The sequence below is a fragment of the Ambystoma mexicanum genome, chromosome 2p (genome assembly GCF_040938575.1).
Source record: "Ambystoma mexicanum isolate Mex_15411 chromosome 2p, UKY_AmexF1_1, whole genome shotgun sequence".
NCBI classification, from domain to species: Eukaryota; Metazoa; Chordata; class Amphibia; order Caudata; family Ambystomatidae; genus Ambystoma; species Ambystoma mexicanum.
Window position 1 is genome coordinate 1,339,084,933 of NC_090923.1, and position 20,102 is coordinate 1,339,105,034.

The following is a 20,102-nucleotide window of genomic DNA, read 5'->3' on the forward strand; positions in this document are numbered from 1 at the left end:
TGCGAGGAGCAGAACAACGCGAAGCGTGAGTTGCTGATAGGGCGTGGTTTAAATAGCTTTGGAAGAAGTTCCAGGTATGTATCATTCCACCGATCAGGTATGTATCCTTCCCCGACCACACCCAGTGGAAAGTAGTTCCACAGGTAAAGTAGTTCCATTCAGGCCTCAAGAGGGCCTGGATGTAGCAGCATGGTCTGCATCAGGTAAGTGTACCTTAAAACACTTGAACACATGTCTAGCTTTATGAGCCTGGCGCCCAACATGAGCCTGGCGCCTAAGGCGCCAGGACTGTGTCCAAAGGGCCCCAGCTTCGGCCCGCTGGCACTTCCCTGGGGGAAATGATGCCTGCCTCTGGGGTTGCTGGGTCGGACCTGGCTCCTTGGAGGTAGGCATCATGACATCTTCTTCCTCTGATGATGCTAGAAGCAAAGCTCCTACATCAGGTCTGGAGGCATACGCTTTGAGTCTGTTGGTGTGGACGACTGTTGGAGCCTCCTTGGGATTGCCCAAGTCCACCAGATAGTTGACCTCTACAAGCTTACCCACAACCTTGAAGGGTCCCATCCATTTGTCTTGCAAGGTCCTCTGCCTTGTTGGAATCATAACGAGAACTAGCTGGTCTTGAGTAAACTCAACCATGTTAGCCTTTTGATCATGCCAGTGCTTGACCAATGCTTGTCCAGCTTTCAAGTTGTCACTTGCTTCTGCCATCATGTGCGACATTCTCCTTCGGATACCTATCACATAGTCAGTCACTCTGACTGACTTGGGGGAAGAAGCACTCTCCAATCCCTCCTTGATCAGGGCCAATGGACCTCTGACCGGATGACCATAAAGAAGTTCAAAGGGAGAATAACCTACTCCCTCCTGAGAGACTTCTCTATAAGCAAAGAGAAGGCATGGCAGTAGAAGGACCCACTTTCTTTTAAGGGGGTCCTCTAAAGCACCAATCATGCTCTTCATGGTTCTGTTGAACCTTTCAACCAACCCATTTGTCTGAGGGTGGTTTGCTGTTGAGAACTTGCAAGTAACTCTGCAGGTTTTCCACATGGCTTTCATGTAGTGGGACATAAAATTCGACTCCCTGTCAGAGATTACTTTCTTAGGAAACCGAACCCTGGTAAAAATACCAAGGAGGGCCTTAGCCACAGCCGGAGCCGTAACAGTCCTCATAGGAATTGCCTCGGAGTACCTAGTAGCATGGTCTACTACAACAAGTATAAACCTGTTGCCTGAGGAGGTTGGAGGATCAAGGGGACCAACAATGTCAATCCCTACTCTCTCAAATGGGACTCCCACTACAGGGAGTGGCACTAAAGGTGCCACATTCTTGGAGCCAACCTTACCAGATGTCTGGCAGGTGTGGCAGCTCCTGCAGTACTTATCTACTTCAGCCCCCATCTTTGGCCAATAAAAGTAGAGTGAGAGCCTTTCCTTAGTCTTCTTGAAACTCAAGTGACCAGCCAAAGGAATCTCATGGGCTAACTGCAAGAACTGTGGTCTGTTCTCTTGGGTTACTACAAGTCGTTTGTTGTCCCCAGGTGCAGACTCCGTTGGTTCACTGTAGAAGAGGCCATCTTCCCAGTGTAACCTATATTTCCCAGGCTCTTGCCCTTCAGCCTGAGCATCTGCCTGGTGGGGAAGACCTTCCAGAGTTGGACATTCTCTCTGTCCCTTACTGAAGTCTGCCCTGTTGGGTCCACCTTCTGCCAGTAAAGACTGCAGCTCAGGATGGTCAACAGGATCCAGATCTCCAATGAGTTCCTGGCCTTCCACTAGCTCTTCCTTAGAGTCTAGTCCAACCACACAGGGTTGTACCTCCCTCTCAGCCTCAGCTGGAGGGGGAGTTACTTGTGTAACTGGACAACCTAGGGGAAGTCCTTGTTGGCTGCACTGGAGTGCTGGCTGTGGGGTTCTTTTTAGAAGTTTTAGGTTTCCCTTTTTCTTCTAGTTTCATAGATACAGCAGCTGACATCTTCAGTGGAGCAGGAGTGATCTCTGTCTTCATCATCTCCTTGGGAGGACCTCTCATGGTTCTCTCCCTTGCAGGTCTGGTGAGCTCCTGTAACCTTTTACTAGGAAGTCTGGGGGTATGTGACACTACTCCAAGAGTTTTCAAGTCATTACCCAACAGAACCCTTCCTGGCACCTCACTTTGTATGCTGACAAGTATTTTCACAGTCATGTCATTACACTGGATGAGAACTGGTAGTTGGGGAAGCATCTGCACAGGCCCTCCAGCTAACTTGGTGAGGCGTTTGGGTGCCTTAGCAACATCCTCAGCCTGAAAAAACGATTTGTCCACCACAGTTATGCTGGCCCCAGTGTCCCTAATGGCAGGAGTCTCCTGACCATTCACCTGGACACTGTCCTTATAATACTCTTTAGTATTATCTGGGATAGAATTATAGACATCTAAGTTCTGTTGTTCTCACAAACCCAGAGACACTAAAGAAACACTGGCTGAGACTCCAGTGGGTTCATCAGCCAGTAATAGAAAGTTTCCACTTGCCATTTGTACTTCCCCCCTCTGGAGCGAAGGCTAAGGAGACAAGCTGGACCCCTGATGGTTTACCCTTACATCTGGGATCTTCTTTCACATGGTCAATAGAGCCACAAACAAAGCATTTACCAAATGCTTTCTGGAATGGTGGCTTGTTCTGACCTCCTTCTGGTTTGGCGCCAGAAGGTACACTAGCCTGATTTGGTTTCCCTTGTGGCTTACCCTTTTGGTTTTGTTTGGGGCCCTCTTTGGAATTGGAATTATGAGAATTCTCTTTGGAGTCCTTTTTTGGCTGTTTTCCCTCATCCTTTTTCTGAGTAGCCCCAGAATCCTTGTGAGTGGCCCTGTTGGCAACCCACAAGTCAGCAGCCTTAGCTAACTTCCTGGAATCCAATTCCTTTGAATCAGCCAAGTGCTGTCTGAGCTCAGGAGAGCAGGCATCATAATTTGACTCCAACATTACAAGATTCTTCATTCCTTCATTGTAATGCTCACCTGGCTCCCACGGAGGCGCTGGTCTGGTCTGGGTTGCTGTGGCCTCTTCAAGCGTGATGTGCAGAATTCGGACCACCGATTGAACAGGACCCCCAAATCTTGCTTGTCAGGCCCAAAGGAATATCCTTCTGCAGATGAGAAAGGGGATTAACTGTCTGCTGAATAGTGTGCTTGCTCCCCCCCTTCCCCCCTTTGTTCTTCTCTGACTTCCTCCAAAACCCCCGGTTTAAGCTCACCTTATGGTTTGGAAGGATGAACTCTCCATCCTGCTTCTGGTGCAGGGGTGCGCGTTCGTCCAGTTACTTCACTGGTTTTCAGAATGGCGCTGGCACATCCACTTGACTTTTCTGAGCGATAAGCCGTAAGTATGAAGATGCAAAAGTTCAAGTGTGAGCCTCCTTTTATGTTGTTTTTTCTGTCCTTTATTTCAGGTGCAGAACAAAGGCGATGCGTTGAGGGGTTAAATTGCCGGTGGTAAATCAGGTGAGTTAGTGATGGGGGCGACCCCTCTAAATGTCTTTATAATTCCCCAGTAATGTCTTTTGTCCTTTCCCCATAGGGGCCGGGGTGCGGTACCTGCCAAAGATGCGGCGCCGACCCGAGATGTGGAATGGTTCACCAAGAAAAGCCGGTAAGTAATATGGCTGAAAATTCGGCTTTCCTCTTGTGTTCCCTTGCTCACCTTTTGTCTCTTCTTCTCTCCCCTAGGTGCAGAGATGTGGCGACCGGTGCTGAGAGCCGCGATGGAGCCGGGCGGCGTCTCGGGAACAGGTGCGTGAAGCGCGGCGCTGCAGCGAGCAACGCGGTGCTTTTAAATGGAAGTCTTCCTTCAGGAATGCTGGCGTGAAGATTCCGGATGCAGGTAAGAAGGTTGAATAAGTTCTTGGTTTTCACCTTTCTCTTCTCTTATTCCCTTACAGGTGTTCCAGGTTCGAGGCGGGCGTGGCTGGAGTCCAGGTGCAGGAGCAGACACGGTGAGCGTTCAGCTGCTGGGATGCAGAACAACGCGAAGCACGTGTGGCTGTCCGGGCGTGGCTTAAATAGCTTTGGAAGAAGTTCCAGGTGAGTATTCTTCCAGAGCCCCACCCAAGTAACAAAATAGTTCCTTCAGAAAAATAGTCCCTCCTAAGCCTCATTTGGCTTGGTTCTTCATGCAGCATGGTCTGCATCAGGTGAGTGTGCAGCATGGTCTGCTTCAGGTAAGTGCACCAAACACTTCCCCTTATGAGCCTGGCGCCTATGGCGCCAGGACTGATGTCCAACATGAGCCTGGCGCCAACGGCGCCAGGACGGAGTCCAAAGAGCCCCTATAAAGGGCCGCTTGGCTTTTACCCGGGGGCGTGATGCCTGCTCCCGGGGGTGCTGGGTCTGGCCTGGTGCTCCGGGGGTAGGCATCATGACATTCATAAGTGTTAACCCTGTAACCCTTAATCCATCCCTCTAAGTTTTTCAAACTTTCACTCACCCAGGTAGCCCAAGGGGTACCATCATGCTTTTTGAGGGTCCTAAACCTCTTAAGGTACTGGGAAGGGGTCTTCCCAAATCTAGCTATTAAAGCTAGTTTCACATATTCATAATACTTCTTATCCACCTCCCCCAACTCCATTAACACATCAGTTGCAACAGGGGGAAGCCTAGAGAACAACCAGGGAAGTAGTTCATTCCCTGTGATGTCCTGGAGCCCATGATTATACTCAAACATTTTTAACCAATCCAACACATCCAACTTAGGTTCATACATACCCACTAATTCCTCAGGCATCAGGGGTCTTTTGGGACTGGAACTCCTAGAGGAACCAGAGGAGAGAGAAGCATTTTCCACAGACAACTTTTTCATTTCTAGTTCATGATTAAGCTCTATTTCTCTGAGTCTCAACTCCGCTTGCTTCTGCTCAGCCTGGGCATTCATTCTTCTGAACTCTAGCTCTTGGTTTCGTTCAGATTGAGCAATAAAACGTTTGTACTCTAATTCAAGCTTCATTTTTTCAAGTTCAAAATAAGCAGGGTTACATGTAGGACCTGGATAAGGCCCAGTAGGTAAGGCAGACAGAGGCTCAGAGTGGCTAACTTCATTAGGTTCACTTTCCTCTTCTGACTCATTATCGAGACTTTGATTCAGATCAATACCATCACTGTTTTCTACATTTGCTGGGGGGGTAGATTCCTCTGTATCACCCAGACTTTGCTTTTCTAACAATCTTTCTACAAGTTCCATTTTCTTGCCCTTCTCAGAGAGATTCTTATGTCCACACAATACTTTTAAGCAATCAGCAGTTTTGGCAGACAATGATTCTAGGGTATAACTCTCCATAGCAGACATAGTTAGAAAATCAGCTTTTTAGTGCTAAGCTTTGTGGTTAGTTGTCCTAAAGTATTCAAAAAGCACACTAAAGTGTATACTCAATACAAATCCCACCGCTGTACACCAGCGTTAGGCAGAAACCTGTGCAGTTCCCTCTGGGACCACTGCAAAAGATTTAAGACTACAGGTGGTTGGCAGTAAACCCAATTGGTAGCAGTCTGTACCACCCAGATTTACCTGGTAGCTGTGGCTGAGCAGTCAGACTTCTCTTAAGAAGAGTTAGGCAGTATACAGAGTATTCACAATAGGTCAAAATAACACAGTAGAACAAGCAAACACTGACCAGAGCTTGGTGTAAAAGAGATATAATTATTTATTTAAAAGCACATCTAGTTAAACACACTGGCACTAATATCAAGCAGTTCAAAAACACGGTCACTAAAAGATATACACTCCCTTCAACGATTATTAGACTAGTCTTAAGTAAAGCAACACTTATGTTCAGACAGCGGTGAGCGCTTAACGAAGATAGCACTCTAATCAATCGGTTTAAAAGGGAGAGAAAGGCAGAGCAAAGATAGAAACAGATCCCAACACTTTTGGAAGAACACAGTATGAGAAGAAGGCAGGTTAAAACCGTAAAGTCAAAGTTAACAAGGCCGGACCCACTTTAAGAGGCTCCGGTCGAAATGTGTCCAAGGGCACACGGTTCAAAGTGCCCAAAAGTCTCGCAATAAGTTCAGAAAGAGTTGGACCAAAAAGAAAGGGACCAGTTAGATGGTCAAGGCAGCCAGCCCAGTCGGTTAAGGGATTATTGTTACCTTGTAGCAATCTTTAGAAAGGGAGGCCTGGCGGACACGGTACCTTTTAAAATGGTGATAACGCTCCAGCGGGGGCAGTTGTTCCTGGCAGCGGTTGCAAGTCGGTGCTTCGTCCGGAGGAAGAGAGGATCTCGTCGGGGAGGAAAGCAGGGGTCTGTTGCACTGCCAGGGCAGAAACCAGCCGTAGAGTTCTCAATTAAAAGGAGCAGTCCTTTTATTCACGGTCCAGTGGTAAGTGGCTATCAGGTTGCTGGGGTGCTTGGCACAGGGAATTCGACCACAAGACGTCCTGGGATGCGAGAAAGGAAGGTAAACTGGTTGTGCCCACCAGTCAGGGGAAGAAGACTCTCCAGCCAGGAGATCTTCTCTGTCGTTGGGAAGTGGTGAGTCGGTTCAGCAGGGCTCCACCGGTGGTGTCGTCGTAGCAGGTCGACTCAGCTTCTCCCTCGTCGGATTTTCAGGTCCTGTGGCGACTTCTGAAGTTCCAGTCCCAAAAGCCCTGCTTTTATGCAGCACACCCCCATTCACTCAGCCTAGCTGTCAATCAAACATGCTAAGTGGTGAGCCGGCCGGCTCACCACTTGGGCCAATCACACAAGAGTGCGACTTCCGTTACCAAAGTAACTCAGTCCATGGTGCCTAAACCCCCTCCCACACCCCCTGTGGTACCCAGACCGAGTGGCACCACTTTCGGAGGCTTCTGTGGAGAAGCCCGCCAAAAAGTGGAACAAAGGGCTCAACCTTTGGTTTGGAGTTACAGAGGCAAACACAAACGCCATTTTAAAACCGAGTTCTGGCAGAAAATACCAACCAGTGAATTAATATTAAATAATTAAACCGGCAGTATGTTAGAGGCTATGTTAAAAAGTATTAGCTTCGAACAATGGGAAAATCCCATAGAGATATATTCGCGGTTGAATATAAAAAGTAGTATCCACTGCCACCAGCCAAAACTCGACGAGGGGGGACGGGACAGTGCCCCCTCGAATAACAGACCCAGGGGCAATCAAATTGCCCCTACCAGTACGTCCACAATATGATGGTTTGTACTGGTTCTGTTAGTAATTTGGGACTAGTAAAGCCAATGGTGACTTTACATGCCCTGGGGGACAGTAGTCAGTCCCAGGGTATGGAGTCTATGGTGGGGGGTCACTATGACACCCCGGTGTTACTGCACGGAGGGTGCGGTGTAACACACATAGAAAAAAACGTATGAGACTCTATGGAGTAAAAGACCCCATAGCCCATGAAACACATTAACATTCAAAGGAACACCATAAATCATGTCCAAGAGTGGGAGGAAAAGAGTCTCACTCTTGGCAGGAGAAAAAAACAAACTCCAGAAATCCAGCAAAGCTGCTGGGGGACTCACTAGGTTAGGAAATTCAGCCTAAACAGAGAATTCTCCCTAACATGTGTCTTCAGGTGTTGCCTTTTGTGTGAGGAGAGCTAACTGTTATCAGGTGCATGCACTTAGTGTAAAGTGCCTGACCCGATTAACGAGACATGTCCAGTATGTTGTGAGAGAGTTAGTCTGGTTACTCTCAGTCACCCTCTTCCTCGGCCCAGTGTTTGAGTAAAAAGGGGGAGGGGGAGTTGGGACTTTGGAAAATCCTACAAAATAGGGTGGTTTAGATTAACAAAAAAGGGGGGAATACCACGTCTCACCATCGGCTGTCTCACCCCCACTCCCTGAAGACCCCTCACCTAGGTGATCCCCCAGGGTCTGGATCCAAAGGCGATGGCTGTGACCTGGCCACCGGAGAGAGAAATTCCCGGGGACTAGCGGGTGAGACACCCTCTGGTTTCTCACAGCAGCAACAAAGTGGGAGTTTATTGAACCACAGATGAGAGGAATAGAGGAAATACATGTATTTTCTTTTTATAACTCTTTTTATTAAGTTTTCCAGAACAAGAAAGAAAGAACAATATGAATGCACACTAGCAATACAGGCAGCGGGGTCCTAAGAAGACAATATAGACGATAGACACCATAAGCCATACATGGATCACCAAAGTTCTCAGCATGCGAGGGGGAGGGGGAGGCTGCCAGCGGGCGAGGGTCACTTGCTTCCTCTATGACATCCGTCGGTATTCTGAACTCAGTCCTTATTCCTCCCACTTCCCCGATATTTTCTGAAATTTCCGAGGGCACCCCCTTGTGGTGTAAATACGCCGTTCCAGGGAGGCACATCTGCTCACTTCATTGGACCATCGGTCCATGCATATTGTATCTGTAGAACCCCACGTGGCAGCGGTTAGTCTCTTTCTCCTGCCGCTAGTGCCACTCCAAGGAATGCTTTCTCATGTTTGATGAAGTCTGTTTCTTCCCACACCACCAATATTATCAGTTTTGGGACTCTTTGGTACTGGGGATCCCATTATCCCGGAGAGTCTAGTGATGCACGCCACCCAGAACTCCTGTAATACTAAGCACCCCCAGACCATGTGAAAAAGGTGTCTTCTGCTCTTTTACATCAGAGACATTCCCCATCATTGGCCCTGTCCCATTTAGCCATCATTGATCTAGAGTAGTATGACCTGTGTAATATTCTGAGCTGTATAAGTCCGAACTTGGCATCAATACCTATTTCCCGGTAGAACATCAACACCTGTACCCATTCTTCCGCCTCTAATGTGCCTAGGTCACTTTCCCATTTTTCTTTCAGTGTTGTAAGTTCCCCAGTGCCGAAGGAGTTGAGCGCTTGATAAAGTGTGGAGGTGACCTTAGAAGGAATGCGGTCCGGGAGAACATTTGTTTCTAGAGGGGAGCAGGCGGGTATTTCAGCAAGCTTCGGAAATTGGGAGTTGATGGCATGCATGAGCTGTGTGTGTCTAAAGTGATTTATAGGTTGCAACCCATATTTCCCTTTCAGGGTCTCAAAGTCTACAAGTCACCCCTCTTGAATAATATCCGCCAGCGTGCATAAACCACTCTTCTCCCAGGTTCCGAAGTGTCGCATTCTCTGTATTTCAGGGAGGTATGTGTTGTGCCCTAAGGGCTGGATGAGTGTTGGTCTTCTGACCCATCCTATGTGTCAGTGCGCCTCCTCCCAAACTCCAGGGTATGTGACATTCTTGGTATCCCTCTCAGGCTCTTGTTGTCATCGTACAGTATCTGGAGTGAGAAAAAAGAGCTGCTATCGCTCATTTCTACCCAGCTGTGCGGGAGCCTTGGGTAGCCATGCAGCCATTTGTTTACCATCCCTATTTGTGTGGCCCAGTAGTAGATGTGAATATTCGGTAATCCTATACCACCCTCCCACACTGAGCGTTGGAGAGTACAGAGCGCAATGCAGGGTTGCGTCCCACCCCAGAGCAGTGTGCGTAGAGTCTTATCAATTGCTACAAAGGTTTCGATGGGGATGGGAAGTGTGGCGTTCTGTAGGACTTAGAGGAGCCTTGGAAGCGTCATCATTTTAAACAGTGCCGCCCTCCCCAATAGTGATAGTGGAAGAGACTGCCAGTGTGAAACATTGTTCATGAATCTATCCACCACCGGTTGCAGGTTAAGCATGAGGAAATCATCTAGCGTCAAACTGACCCGTATGCCCAGGTAGGTGAAGCCCAATACCGAGACAGGGTATGGACAAGGTTCGGGGATCGCTGCATCGTGCCCCTGAATAAGGGAAGTAAATTGATTTTTGTATATTCAAGCAGAGTCCCCCAAAGTGTTGATATTCCACGAGAATCTGGGACATGATTGGGCTGGAGACCAGTGGGTTGCCGAGGTATATAAGGAGATCATCTGCATACAGCAAGGCTTAATCTTCTCCTCCCCACGGCCAGGTGAACCCAGTCCAGTTTACATCTGTTCTTAGTCTGTTCGCTAAAGGTTTGATTGCAAGAAGGAACAATAGAGGTGAGAAGGGCCAGCCTTGTCTGGTCCCAAGACCCAGCAGGAACATCCTGGATGATCGCCCGTTACCCTTACAAATGCTTCGGGAAGAGCATAGAGGAGTTTGACCCATGACATGAAGCCTTGCCCGAATTCCATCCGCCTCATGATCTCCCATAGAGCATCCCAACCCACAGAGTCAAAGGCATTCTCGAAGTTGACCGCAAGGAGGGCTAGTGGGTCCGGGATTTCAGATACTCGGTCTAGGGCAATCTGGACCCTGCGTAGGTTCATTCGCGTGGATTTGCCCGGCATAAATCCGCACTGGTCTGGGTGGACTAGAGATTCGATTACCCCGAGCATTCTGTTGGCTAGTATATAGGCCAGGATTTTTAATTTCCCATTTCATAACGATATGGGCCCATATGATGCACAGCTTGGTGCCATAGAAAATGCTTACTTTCAGGTGGGACACAGCAATGAAAAGTAACAAAGCGTGGGTTGTTATTTACACATGGTGATTGGTTTACTTCTGGTCAGAAAATGGCCAGCAGGAAATGTTATATTACTAAGATGGGAATCCTCTTCTCTATCCCATGTCAAAGGTCACATGATGTAATTCCCTGTTATGATATCATCGTTCTAATTAGTATTTTTTAAACCTGAGAAATCCTGCCACTTTTTGGTCATAGAATGTTGTCAAGTATGGTTGACTCTGTTAGGACAGACCTCATACACAAAGTGAATCTAAAGTAAAAGCAAAGCCCATGAGTGGAGTAGGGTGCCCCGCATGGCATGGAGTCATCTGACAACCCTAGTGTGAGAGAAAGGGATGTGGCACTCCATGGAACAGCTTTAGGAATTCGGCAGGAGGGAGTAGTTGGGGGGAACCATTATCCGAAACAGCAGGCGGTTGCAGCACGTTATATAGTGGCAACTCGTCAAGTAAGATGTACCTGCTCCTTTTTGGCATAAGACTTATTGCACGCTACAAGCATTTTGCATTATTTTTGATAACATGGGAGAAGCCGATCCAAAGGTCCTTGCTTAGCCCTATAGAACGAATGATGGAAGGTCACATGTTCTGCTCGAGGGGGGATAGGACAGACCTAGAAGTGAAAGGCATTGCTCCAAATCACATTTCCACAGGAGAAACCCAAGCAGCAGAAATGATCCTGCTCCTCTCAGGATCCTGGCCCCTGTACCATCTGGTTTCATGCCTGACCATGCTTTCACCATCAATGTTTCTATGGCTGGGTGCAATGATTACGGGCACAGTAAATAATGCTATTGCGACAAGGCTGCCTCCCCTCCAGCCCCTGTCTTCGCCCCTGCATCTGCTCTAGCTGTTCTTTCCCTAGACTCGTGCCTCAGTGAGAGGATCCAAGCCCCCAGGTGCGGTGTCTGATGATGAAGGGGTTGGCTGGGAAGTGTAGCCCCTGTTTTCCGTCCCCATCAGGGGTAAGGGTGTACACCTCCCTTACACCTGTCCAGCTGATAGGGAGGGGCACTGCCACTGCAAATAAAATTGCTGTTAAACAGGAGATGGTCTACACCCTGACTCCTTAACTTAGTCCTTCATGAGACACAGACGTCAAGGTGGATTTTTTAGGGATGCCAAAGGGGACCCTTCTTTATTTGTAAAAACAAATGAACTTTATTACTAAACATTCCTTGCACTAGTCCCCTCCTAAATTCCCCTAGTATGAGTTGTTTCCAAAGGGATCTGTCCCGTCAGCCCACCTGTCTTTAGAGTGGTCCGAGGTGGACCCATAGGATTGAACTGATGCAACAGAACCTGAACTATACCTGGCACCACCTACTGAAGAGGGAGGCCAGAGGATGGCCTCAGTGGGTGGCCACACACCCTAGTTGGCCTCTCAGGGTCCTGCCCTTTCCTTACCTGCCCCATGCCATGGTACTAACACCAACCTTTTTTCCCTCCTTTTTTTTTAACAACTCTCCCCAATATATTCATCCCCCCATGCTTAACTGTTAACATTCACCCTCTCTCATAAATATTATACTACATAACTATTACTATAAACATAAATATTACTATAAACATGCACCTAACTATGAATTTAAATAGACAAAAGCAATAACATATAAAACACATTATATTACATAGGGGTGACTACTGTAGTCAGCAACCCCTTTTCAATGACTGAAGGTGCTGTCTCTAATGGTTAGATGGGGGGCTAGAGGGGTCTGCCACCTAATGCAAATGGGGGCTGTTTACCCCCTAGTATGTGGTCTTCTAGGGAGGCCCAATTCACCACATGGGGCCACCCAATCTCACAGCATGGCCCAGCACACACAAACTCTTTCTTTAAGCAGTCCCTATGCCTGATTGGGGGCCCTCCACACTCACTGGCACTCCCACAGCTTTTTCTTATCTTATGGGTGCCTGTATTCCCTGGAGAGGGTGCCCACAACCAATACTATGCCCCACGGCCCTGTTTTTATCTTGTCAGAGGCCTCATGCTCTGGGAGCTTGCCCACCTTCACTGGTGCAGCCTATTACCATTTCCTCTTCAGGCGGTGTTGCTGTTATTATGAGGATGCCGCCATCATTAAACTTGAAGTACACTCAAGGCATCATCCTGTGGGTGCCCAGTTTTCTCTGGGTACACAGCCCAAGCCCATGGTAAGAACACCATCTCGCTCCATACTCGCAGCCTGGCCAAAAATAATTGTCTCTAGGCCTGGGGGTTCCACTCAAGGGCACAGCCCACAGAGAGCTGCTTTTCTCTCTCTTTCCTTCTTACCGGTTTCTTTTTTCAACATGTTTTTCCCCTGTCTATCCCATTTGTGGGCAGGGTCACTCTTTTTTTTTTCTCCAACATTCCATCCAGTGTCATGGTGGGCTGGTTGGAATAGTGCAGGCAGCTCTTTCCAGTAAACACAATGCAAACAAACACTGCACAAAATAAAGTATTTTATTGCTACACCTTTGTGTCTGTGTCGTTATTTCTAATTTTCTCTAAGGGGACAGGTATGTAGCCAGGCCTTATGTGGGCCATGGGCTAAAGGAAACTCCTGCAAAAGGAGAACCTCGAAGAATCACTTGCATAACCTGAATTTGCATCATGTAACCGTTGCCCCAGTCGCTTAGGGATCACTGATGTGTATGGTTTCTACGTGCTGTGAGAAACCTGACAGTGTCTCCCTGTCTAAAACTCATGGATCTGTCATCTAGGTGGCCAGGACACGGCCATCGCTATTGAATCCAGTTCCTGGGGGTGGACCAGTGAGGGATGATCACCTAGATGGGGGTTCCTCGGGGAGTGAGAGGGGATTCTAAACCACTGCCCCCCCCTTCTAACACTAACACTTTCGCACAACGCAAAGGACAACGGACTAACACCCGAGCCATTTACCTGACATGTCCAATACAAGGGTCAGGCAAAGTCAGGCAATTGATCAGAATCACACACACCTGATAGCCCTTTCCCTTCTCCACAGGGATAAAAGGTGGAGCCAGAGAGCACAGGATGAGCAAGGCGAGCATAGCAGACAGCCCAACGAGACAGCTGACAAGCGGCAGTTCAAAAGAAGGAGAAAGGCAGCAGGAATTGAGAGGGTGGAGAGGCGAGAAGTGACCTTGCCCTTTTTGTCCCAGGCCCGCAGAACATTTGAGGAAGAGAGCCTAACACTGCGAACAATAGCACAGGTGTCCTGAAGCAGATGTCAACGGTACATGGGGCAAGCCTATGCCAATAAGCAGGCGCAAAGGAAGCTCCTGTACCCGTGGTACCGCTGTGACTCCAAAGATGCCAAAAGCCAAGCGGTTCGACAAAGCCTATGAGTCGAGGGGAGAACCGATAAGAAACCGGGCTGTGATGAGTGAGAATCACAAAGTGGCAAGTTTTGAACCAAAGCTGATGAACTTTGAATGAACTGTTGAAAGTGTAAAGGGGAGACCAGCTGCAAAGGCAAACTGGCACCACGTGAGTGCTAACTCGAGAGACTCTGGTCGAACCCCACATGAGATAAACTACAAGTTTTGAGTTCCTGAGATTCAATTATAAGCTGCAATTATCTGAACTATGCCATTATCGAGTGCTATGTGGAATTTTCGAATTAATATTCACTCCATTGAACGCTTCCTTACATGAGGTCCCCCCCTATATTGCATTTGTCTAAGATTGAACCACTTTTGGCCTCTATCTTGTATAAGCGCCTTGCATTAAAGGAAGTTAATATGGCTTCTGATTGTGGTAGGGGGACATGGAGTTCAGAACTAGGTTTTGATCTCTTAGATGGCAAATGGAACCAGATTTGTGCAGGACCATGTAGATATAAAATAGATTTAGATTTGAGATACACTCCGCAACGGGTAACACATTGTATTTATTGGTCCCCTTCAAAGATGAAACGCTGTAAACTCACTCAAGGTGATACTTGCTGGAATTGCAAATCAGCTATTGGAACAGGTTTACACATGTTTTGGTCATGCCCGAAGATTGCTGATTTTTCAGAGGCTATCATTGAGCGGATAGATCTTGTGTTGGATTCTTCACACCCTCATACTCCATTGATATGTGTGCTAGGGGTTTTTCCTGTGGATCTTGGGGTGTCTGCTGTCTTACTCTTTTGGACTTACAGAGCGCTGATGATTGCTAGGAAGCACATTTTAAAATGCTGAAAGAGCTATAGTAGATCTTCTATTGATGACTGGTTACTTGACCTCGCTATCCTCTCAATAAAATGCTTTAAACAGTTAGTGGTAGAGCGGGGAGGAGTTAAAGACTTAACATTTTTTAAATGAAAAGAGGTATAGATTGGGGATATGAGGGGGGAGGGATGTATGGGGTGAATATAAAAATATATAGAAATTGATTTATTGATATTCTTCTAATGTCATTACTATAATAAGTTTGAATTCTTCATGTATGTTCTCTTGATAGTTTTAATAAAAAGTTTTTTTTAAAAAAGAACTGTCATCTCGTGTTGGAGAAGCCTGGGACTGTACTGTGCTCCAAGCACCCATATTATCCTGTGCTCAAAACGTGAGGAAGGAAGATCCAGGCTACTGCATCCTGACATATTATTTGAGAATACTTCTTTCTTTTCTTGAGAACTATCCCACACCCCTTTTTGTATTAGTTGAGAGGTTTGGCAATAGGTTTCTTAGTATAGCCCTTTTTGTTTTGACACAACACTACTAGGACTGCCTTATTTTGATTTCATGGTTGACGCTTGCTCCCATCTTAAATTTAGGTTTAGATTAGGCGTTTTTCCAACCTGCATACATCATTTCATTGTTGAAATAAACACACTTGAACTGTGATCGCTTGTGTCTGTCTTACTTGTTGTCACCATAAGTTTCTCACAGTTCCCATTCCGAAGACCCGCCTACCACTGCTACAGAGTATCTGGGACGCTTAAACTGAGAAGTGGAGGGAACCTGAGAAAGACGCTGTTCCAATAGGGTGGGTGAAGGTTTGTCCACTGAAGAGTTTCCTTCAAGAATTCCCAGAAACTCTTAAAGTGGACTTTATTCCTGCCTCCTATATCAGACACTCATCTATGGCTACAGAGAGTACTGCCCCATCAGATCCAGTGGCCACGAGTGTAGAATCAGTGCTCAAGAGGTCACATGAAGCCCCAAACATCGAACTGAGGGCAACTGCCTTCTGTGGCTACATGATCAGTCTCTCCGGAAAAAGACTTCCAGTACCTCATCCCCGTCCTGGAGGACGGGCAGGACTGCAAAGATCCTTTGAAGATAAATGAAAAAGAGATCATGCTGGCTTCTGATATCTCCTGCAATGTGTTCTCCGGTTCATAGTCAATAAGTCGAATGCAATCATTTTGAATGCCTTAATGTCGGATGCAAAATGTCGAAAAAAAATGTTGAATTTTTCATTATTTTTTTTTATTTTATTTTTAATGGGGGGTTCCCCGCCACCCCCCTGTTTTTTGTTTATTAACCCTTTTTTAACTAACTAGACCCAAAAAAAACCTATAAAATAAAAAACATAAATTTGAGAAAAAAATGTCGCCATTTTTATTTTCAAGATTAATGCATTCGAATTATGCATTCGAAATTATGACTGCACACCGTGTTCTTAAGCATAGCATTGGGGGATGATATGGTGGTGTCATCCAGAAGGCGATACTGGCTTAGACCTAGAAAATGAAGTGTCCCAGAAGGCCATCTTTATGTGTCTGCCCTTCCTGGGCCAAAAGCTTTTTTGGTCATAGATTGATGAGTTAGTCAAACAGGCTAAGGCGGACAAGGCCCTGACTATGCCCTCCAAGCCCTAGCCTTTCCAACCAAAGGCCTCTTATAGGGACCAGTCCAGGCAATCATTTTAGGGACCTAGCGCTGCATTTGAGGCAGGATTAGTGGTAGAGGGAGTTATAAGCGCATGAAGCCTAATTTGAACCCCCTCTTCAGCCTGGGAAACTTTTTGAATTCTGGAGCTCAGATCCCCACCTACTATCTCTGGTGGGAGGAGGAGGTTTTAAAGGGTCACCTTCAGCAAGGGCTGGGAAGAAAAAGTCTGCGACACTTGGGTCTGGCCACTGTGCTCTCTTCCACCATCCCTACACTCTGGTGTAGTAGTCACGACATGGCACAATAATCATCAGAAGCGGATGGCACTACACAAGGGAATTCTGAAACTCCTCCAAAAGTGGACGATTTTCCTGGTTTCCAGAGTACGGTGGGAAGATGGTGTTAACTACTTCCTCTTCCTTGTGCCAAAATCATCTGAGGACTGGTGCCACATCTTAGACCTAAATGAGATAAATCAGTTCATCCAAGAGGCTCTCTTCAAGGTGGAGATACTGCAGGGGACCCTCTCCGGAATTTTCATATGGGACTTCATGGCATCCATCAATCTCATGGATGTCTACTTCTATATCTTCATCCTCCAGGACATAGGAGATTTTCCAGGTTTGCCGTGAAGACAGACCATTGCCATTTTAGCTGTGGCCTTTTTGTCTACCTCAGCTCCAAGTGTTTTTGCAAAGTTTCTGGTTCCCATGATGGCGATGTTACACGCTCAGGCATCTGTGTATTTTCCTTTCTGGAAGATTAGGTCCTCCATGCTCCTTCGTTGCCCATACATGTAGGGACAGGACTATTCTCCAGCATGGGAGTCTGGCATGGATTCACATGCTCATGAATATTCCCTGTGGTCAGGCCGGGAATCCTCATTAAAGAAAAAATCAGTATCAGTTTAGTTTCTGATCTGTCTTTTTCAGTAGTAACCAATCACTGGTCTCTGGGTCATACTGCTCCCAGTCAACGACTGCCCTCTCCATAAGCCCCGCCTCTGGCAGCCATCCTCAGATTTTTACCGCACGCTCAAGTGTTGGGAGTCCTCGTGTTTAGTTCTCGAGCTTTTGCTGCGTTTTCGCGCTTTTTTCAAAGAGAATTTCAAATTTTTCGGTCAAATAGAGCCTCACGCTCCACCGCCTCTACATCCGATTAACGGGATCCATGTCGGATTTCTCTACGCCCCTCAAGGGTGAAGATTTCTTCGAGTTACGCTTCTTGGAGGAGTCCAGGAGTTTATGCGGCCTACCCGAACATGGCCCAGGAGAAGGGAAGCTCGACGCCCGGAAAGCTGTTCAGGGTTTGCCCTGGATGCCAGCTGCAGAATGTGTTCAAGGAGGACGAGTACTCGAAATGTCTCTACTGCCTTCATGAGGACAAAACGCACGTGGAGAAGGACTGTGCGTTTTGCAGGAACATGTCGGAACGGACCATCAAGGACCGACACCTTCGTCTCTCCAACTGGCTGGAAGGAAAGAGCCCGTCAGGTGAGAAGAAGAAGAAGAAGTCTGAGCGGTCTTCTAAGTCCTATGAGGGCACCCCGGTGACAGGGGCCCAACAGAAGGCAAAGCACTGCGAGTCTGTGGGCACCGGGAGCGCTGAACGGTCGGGCTCCTCGGCTGCCAGGCAGTGCGCATCCTCTCAAGCGCCATCAACCACGAGCCAACGCTCTGGCTCAGGGAAGAGGAAGGCCGAGAACCCGGCGAAGCTTCTGGAGAGGCCCCGGTCGAGCTCGAAGGATCCAGCCGAGGGGGAGCGAGGCGGTGACTCTACCCCCAAGGTGAAGGCCACAGGCCCAGAGAAGGTGGTAAAGGCCATGATTCACCTGGCCAAGGCCTCTATCGAGGAAGTTGCTGCGGCCCTGGCGCAGCCTGTGGAGGCTACACCAGGGGAGGCGACCTCGGGGCCCAGAGTCTCCCTGCCTCCGCGGAGGGAAGCCTCTTACAAACCCATCGAAAAGTCCCCTGTGAAAACCCCGGCAGAAAAAGAGGGGGGGCCGGTGGCCATTGTGGACACGGACACAGCATCCGAGGAGGAGCTGGTAGAAGTCTAAGAGGGCCTCGACGAGGGCGTCGAAGAGGCCCGTTCCCACGGGAGGGATCCCGACGAAGGGGACGACGAGAGCAACGGCGGCACCGGCGAGGGTCCTAGTCACCCGTCGCTTCCGGAGCCGCAGGACAACTCAGCGGCCATTTTGTTGGCAATACAATCCTTATGTTCGTAGATAAGGGCGAGATTGCCCTTACCACCAACGGAGGAACCGGAACCAGGCTCGACGGAGGAGCCAGGCCCAGCGGGAAGCCCCCCAAACAAGAGAAGACGGATCCATCCAGCCCCGCCTTTTCAGACCTTGCGGCGTACTCAACCTTTGCCCACGTCCCCCATTCCTGGAAATGACACGGGAACGGACACGGCCACGACGGGTACCGACGATGACGACGGGACGGAGCTCCCATTGCCCCCAGCCCGGGCCTCCCCGCCCGACGAGATCGAATCTTTCCATGCAATGATCACCAGGGCATCCAAGCTTTTCCAACTCTGCCCCGAAGAGAAGAAGAATGGAGGTTTCCTTTACCATGGCACGAGGCCAAGAGGAAAACAGTCCTCGCCGTGCCTCTGCTGGATGACATCTGGGACAAGGGTCTCACCCTTCTCAAAAACCTGTCTACGACGCCTGCCAACAGGGATCGGTACGAGAAGAAGTACCGGGTCTCCAACGCGGCCCCTTTGTGCCTGAGGGCACAACCGACCCCTGACTCGGTCGTCTTAGCGGCAGCCAAGAAGAAAGCGGGGGGGGGGGCATCGGCCTCAACGTCAACTTCCCCGCCGGACGGCGGAGGAAAGAAGCTGGACGCAATGGGACGACGAGTTATCTCGTCGGCGGCAACAACGATTAAGGCGGCCAACGCCCTCGCGATCGTGGCCCGCTACGACAGGGAGTTATGGTACAAGATCGCCCCCCCTGTTGGACTTCCTACCGGATGACGAGGGCCGAGGCCCTGGAGATCTTGCAAGAAGGCGAGGTGGCGTCAGACCACGCCATAACGGTGGTAACGGACATTGCCGACACTGGTTTCCGCCAGCTAGGCAACAGCGTTTGCCTTAGACGACGATGGTGGCTCAAGGCAACGGATTTCCGCCAGGACGTACAAGCCAAGGTTTTGGACATGCCGTTCGAGGGGAACAATCTGTTTGGGAAAACAGTGGATGAGTCCCTCCAAGTCATCAAGGTGGACACGGAGACAGCTAAGGCCCTAGGTGTTCTCCGGCAACGAAGGCCGTCCTTTCGGAGCACCGGAGGCAAGCAGGGTACCTCCAAGGGATTCGGCGGTGGCTACTCTATGTACCGCCAAGCGGCCCGCTCCTCATCGCAGGAAGCCTATAGAGGACGAGGCAAGTCGGGTGTACCCCGCCGTCGTCGCCAGGGAGGCCAAGGCGGCAAGGCGTCCTCCAAGCAATATTGAACCGACCGTGGTGTCGGGCCCCCACCGAAGCACCCCGGTGGGAGGCCGGCTAGCGAAGTTCGTCAGCGTGTGGGAGTCCATCTCCACCGGACTTTGGGTGCTGAACGCCCTGGCCCAGGGGCACACCCTCGAATTCCTAAAAAAGTGCCCCCGCATTCCACCCGTGGTCAGGAAGGAAAATCACGTCCCTCAACTGCTATTGGAGGTAAGGCCGATGCTCAAAAAAAGGGTGCCATCGAGCTCGTCCCGAAGAGGCTCCGGGGCTCCGGAGTATACTCAAGGTACTTCCTTGTGAGGAAGAAGACAGGAGGATGGCGACCCATCCTGGACCTGCGACGACTGAACAAGTACATCAAGGCACAGAAGTTCTGGATGGTCACCCTC